Source organism: Alosa alosa, chromosome 23 (assembly GCF_017589495.1).
Source record: "Alosa alosa isolate M-15738 ecotype Scorff River chromosome 23, AALO_Geno_1.1, whole genome shotgun sequence".
Classification (NCBI taxonomy): Eukaryota; Metazoa; Chordata; class Actinopteri; order Clupeiformes; family Clupeidae; genus Alosa; species Alosa alosa.
This window is the reverse complement of record NC_063211.1, coordinates 21939154-21945153: the sequence shown is the minus strand read 5'-3', so window position 1 is coordinate 21945153 and position 6000 is coordinate 21939154.

Below are 6000 nucleotides of genomic sequence, written 5' to 3'. Positions count from 1 at the left end.
CTTGTGCTGAAATCAGCGTTTCGATCATCGCTCATGAAGCAGGTTCACGCTCCCATCTTGTTTACCGAAGCTTGCACTGAATTTATCTTACGAGAACAAGCAGATGTTCGGTCTCACATCAATGGGATCCAGCGAACATCACACATCAGGGCATTAGTGGTCCTTTAGCCAGGGATACCGAAGTCCTCACACTCAGCCCTGTTGGACATTATAGTCCATTCCTCCTGGGTGTTTAAGGGACAATAGCTATGTCCATGCAATCATATCGTATATCTGACACAATCAGAAGACGGAAGGTGGAGGCAATGACTGGCAGTCCTTAGGGTTCTCTTTTAATGTGTCCACACACGCTCTCAAGTTGTCAAGAGCGACCCGACTTTTGATTATTAAATTGGCTTTTTTCATTGCTCGCATCCATCATAAAGTCATGTGACACAGCCCACACAACGTATTACATTCGATGTATCATTGCTTGTCCTTGATTGTCACCAACCACCATCACCCTCATCATCGTCAAACACCATCAGTAGCAGCGGCGACGATGCCACCCACTCTCCCCTTGTGTGGAAGAGTCCACCGCTTTTCCCTTTCTTCTCTGTACTCCAACCCCCGCTTTTTAATATCACTAATTTAGATTAATCACTTCTTCGGGGGGAATATTTACACGGCCCCCTCACCGACCAGCATGGGAATTGAACTCATTGCCTCTCTCCAATTATGTGATTCACGAGCCCATTGTCATGTATCAAATCTATTAATAACCTGTCATCCTCTCATAACTTCTGGGGCTCCTGGGGAGCAGCCGCTGCCTCTCTGATTTGAGATCAGTCTTGTGGGCTTCCCTGACTGTACCCACGTAGACGAATATCATTTTAGAGCATCCTCAAGACTGTTCGGGAACATTTATTTCCATGTTACGTGTTTCAATGCCTGTCATATTAACTGAAGGCAGGTAAGCACTTTTCTTCTGTTGCGCTGGTTTCCACATCGAAGAGAGCCACACAAATGTATTACCTGGATGTCGCACCTTTCCAGGTTGTATTCCCAAAGGATACCAGGGGGAACCAGCGGTGAAGGTGACCGAGTCTCCTCATTCCCCAAATGCCTCCGGCACTTAACTGGTGGTGTCACCCCGATCCAGAGGACGGGCAAACCTTGAATGTCATTGGGTTGGTGGTGATTGACCATGGAGCCAGTGGACTGGCAAACCCAGTATCAGCCACCTGAAACAAGTGCAGTACTTATCTATCAGTAACCTGAAATGTATCCACAGCAGAAAAATGCCCCAATGGGAAATGGTTTACTCTGTTTGGAAACTAGATGTACCGCATACCGGTACAAAATATGACCGCCGCTCAGTCCTGTACATCCGTTCCGCGAAAATAAATCACACTAATCAATTTGTCTCCATCTTTTACTCCATCCCCCACTCTTGAAACTTTTGTGTATGCTTGTTTGGCATGCCTGTGTGTGTGTGTGTGTGCGGCTGCACAGAAAGTAGCCTACTGGCGCTGAAAAGGTGAATAGATTGTAGAATAGACAAAGAAGTTGTAGCATTGTTATAAAACCTTTAAAATCTCTAAACAATCACAAATAGGGCAGTTCATCACAGTTCATCCATTGCAACTGGATTGATGAAAGGTCACTTACACCGGTAGGCTACATTGTATTTGGGAAAAGCGAAAGGTATCAGCATAATGTTATATTTTTATTTATTTATTTATTTATTAATAAACAAAAACATCTCTGTCAGTTCCATGCCGTTTTCAACAGCTATCAAAAACAAAGGTCATTTTTGGATGGATGCATTTTTTGTGAATGTTTCTTTTTCTGCATAAGATATTAGTCATCTTTAGTTCATGTGATACTTTATTGTCAATGCACAACTTAAGTAACAGTAGTCTGAAACGAAATGCTGTTTTACATCTAACCAGTGGTGCAAATAACTGACATGTCCAAATGGGCCTTGATGAAATGCGTCGCTAGACTGTTCATACACATTTTAACGGGCCAAAGTTGAAGAGCTGTTGTCCGTTGTTGTTCGTGCAAATATAGGCTGATTCATGTTCCCTTGCATTGTGTAACTGAGGTCCATGGCTTGTCTGGCTTTCACCAGACCAAGCTCAATCTTTTAAGAAATCAAAAAATAATTAGCGGGCAGATCAGGCTAGGTTTACTCAGCCAAGTCCATAGGCGCCCGATATTGTTTAATTTTCCAATTGAGATATCCACGCTCACGCTAAAATGCATTAGGGAGTTATGACAAAACTGTAACTAACAAACTAGATCATAATAGAAAGCTGTTAGCTTCCCTAAGCTACAGGTAGGCCTATAAGGTAGGCCTATTTACAACATAAATTGTCAATAGGCTATGCTGGCTTACACAAATAAAATCTCCTTTGAAACCAATGGCTTACGCCTTACAGTATCAAGCCGGACTTAAACTGCCATATCGCGCTAAAAGTTGTAATAAAATTCACGCAGCTCCACGAGTCAAGGAAAGCGAATGAAGTAGCCACTTTCTAAATGGGACCCACTACACAGTAACTTAAGGTGTGTTGCTAAAGCAGCCATAATGAAATGAAGGTGTCATTGTTTGGATACTTCACACACACATGCTTTTTAATCTCACAGACTACAACTACCAAGCTGGAATCAAAGCACATTTGATTCCCCTCTCACACCCTGCACGCACTTAAAACAAATAAACAGGCGTCTCAGTCTCACGCATGTATAGGCAAAACTGTATCAGACCGATTTAACGTTGGTAAATCTTCCATTGCACAGAATGATTTTTGTAGCACGTGCAACAAATGACAGTCGAAGATACAATTACAGTGCTGCTATCAATTTGCTTTGGTATAACCGCATTTATAGTTTTCTACAAATGCAATCAAATTGGCCTCCATCACACGCTAACGGTAACATTATTGTACCTAGGTCCTTATTGATATTTTAAGATTAACGCATTCTGCAGTAAAACCAAGCATGTCCGATAAACATTCTCAGATTTATTTCAGCTTCAAGAAGAAATGGGAATTACATTTCATGTGAACATCGCCCTATCCTTATTAGACGTTCTCTGCAAAACTACAGTCCTTGTAGGAAGCGCCCATTGTTTTTCCAACCCACTTTTAACTTCCAACAAAATTACGCCTCACTGCAACGATGTATGCATCTAGTGGACAAACGACTACTTATCGCCAATACTGGAAATGCAGCCATGATGATGATGATGAATATTTGACTTTCTTTAATCCTACTGAATTTGTAATTATGTATCGGCCGTTCTAATACCGATAGTATGTGCGTGCCTGTGTGTGTGTGCATGTGTATATATAACATATAACCTAAATTTCTTTAGACCCCCATGGATGAAATTCTACGAAACTTGGCATACCCCCAGAGAATGCCAGGTCAATCATACACATAAAATTTGGTGCAGTTCTGAACATCTTAACTGAAGATATGGGCGATTAAAGCAGAATGATATTGCATTTTCATTTTTTACCGGGGGGTGGGGGTGCAAATCACAAATGAGTGATTATGGGCCAGGTTAATGTGGGCCCTTGAGACCAACATACCATAAAAGATTCTTCATCCTCAGTGCCGCGGTTCAGGTAGTTATTTAGGAAAAACTGCTTTTTTGCGGTTCGGGGGCCCAGCACCGGGGGGGAGTGGCCCCCGGGGACGAAACGAAATTTTTCCGTAAAAGTCTAGTGAGGCTACATACCCACCAAATTTCATGTGCACCGGTGTTTCGGTGTCCCGGGTATCGTTGACCAAAAATTCAGGAAGTAGATGACGGGGAAAAAAAACTAAAAAAATCAACTTTGACAATCATTATATGACCGCGGACATAAATAATACTTGTCAGTTGACAGTGAAACAGCACAGAACCATGAGCACCCTACTATGAAACTCTGATTCGTCAAGGTCTGGCTTTGATGATGCCTACTGTCACACACACACACACACACACACACACACACACACACTCAGGCACACACTGCCGCCACCTTACACATTCTGCATCTTGTTTGGAATCTCAGAGCTTATAACAACATCTGCACGCCATCAAAAACTGGATTTGAGTTGGTACGCTTAGGTGAATGCAAAGCAGACCTCACACAGTCCCACTCGAGTGAGGGTTTCCCATAATCTCCCTCTAGCCCCTTGTGTCTGTGCCGCTGCATTGTTTATGATTTCAGAGGTGCTTGGCCGAGGAACAGAAAACTATAAGACTATAAAAAAAGCAAATTATCAGCGGCCTCTTCCCGAAGCTCAAACTGCTGAAATGCAGTTCTTTTTGCAACATGAAATGATGATATGTAATATACCTTTAGGATTAGGATCCATACTTCTATTATGAAAGTTCAAGCAAGACAGATTAAAAATCTATCCAGGTTCACCCCAGGGTTTCATTAGGCTTGGGGAGGCCTGGGAATGGTGGCTTCTGCTGCAGCGCTTTTTCGCCCGTAATTATTCATGTGTTGGTTATTACCTAGAAGAAACTGTGAGGCGGCACAGAAAATCACCCCCACCAGTCAATATGGAAGTGTCAGGGATCCTATCTTCAGCCAGGATAATAAAATCATATTATTCCATTGCAGTTGCATTATGCAGGCCCTGAATGTGGTGAACGTTTCAAAGTGAGAGTCACAAGGAGGGAGCGTGGAGAGCCTTTCAGCCTTGTCTTAAGTCACGGCTGTCCACATACTGTAGCTATGGGTAAAATGGTTGAATAGTTTGTTTTTCAGCTATGTCTTTGTATCATTGAATAATTTATTTAGGAACCTTTCCGGATACTGATACTGCCTGCTCTTTTGTTCTTCAAGGTGATCTGAACTAATGTGTGTGTGTGTGTGTGTATGTGTGTGTGTGTGTGTGTGTGTGTGTGTGTGTATGTATGTGTGTATTTGATTGTGTGCTGCATCAGACATTAAAATGATCCTGCTATGTTTGTAAGAACTACTCCCATGTGACATGTACATGCACATGCATATATATACATACATACACATACTGTATGCATTCCCACATCATCAAAGACTAGCTGCTATATATATATATATAAATATACCTGTGCTTACCTGTGTGTGTGTGTGTGTGTGTGTGTGTGTGTGTGTGTGTGTGCGTGTATGTGTAGGTGTTCACCAATAACACACCTGTACACAAGCAGGTTGCTATTATGAGTGATGGTTCTAATAAGCCTTTCCCAACATGTATGACTTCCACATGACTCCCGGAGGTCTGCCCCTGGTTACCATGCGCTCAATCCCACCCATCATCATCAATTCTGCCATCTGACATTTCAGTAATGGCTGCCGTCACCTCCTTGATGGCTCCATGTCTTGGAATTGGATCCCCCCCTCATTCCAAAACCCCTGGGGCCCAATGATGTCATTTTCTCATGGTTTAACATCAAGCGCTGGGTTTTACCAATTTCATCGCTTTGACAGAGAACATTGAATGGGAACCCATTTCCACATCACCAATCAGCAAAGAATAGCTGCTCAGGAGTAATGTAAATATTATACGAGCATGTATTTCTGTTGTGCTTTGTGATGGGAAGACGTTTCCCAAAGGTCACGGGCGATATAACACTAAGGCAGATGTTGCTTATTTTATTGGTCAGCTTTAAATCATCTTTGCTGTGGCCACCAGTGTCTGTGGAGATGTTTGTATTTTAATGTAGTTGGCACACAACACGTCCAGCCATTCTCTCCCTGTTTTAAGCTGTTTAAGGATGGAAACATGACTCATAATTCAACTCATAATGCCACAGAAAGGTCAGATTTAAGGGCTTAACCTGGTTGAATGAAACCCTGCACTATGAATGTGACATTCACAGCATTTTGCAGCAGTATGTCTCTGATTATGAATGAGAACACATGTTTTTCTGAAATCTCCTCCATTGTCAAATTTGCACAAATAGTACAATAGTGCTGGTAATCAATTGGCAACTGACAACAACTTGGAATGACTTTTTAGATAGAC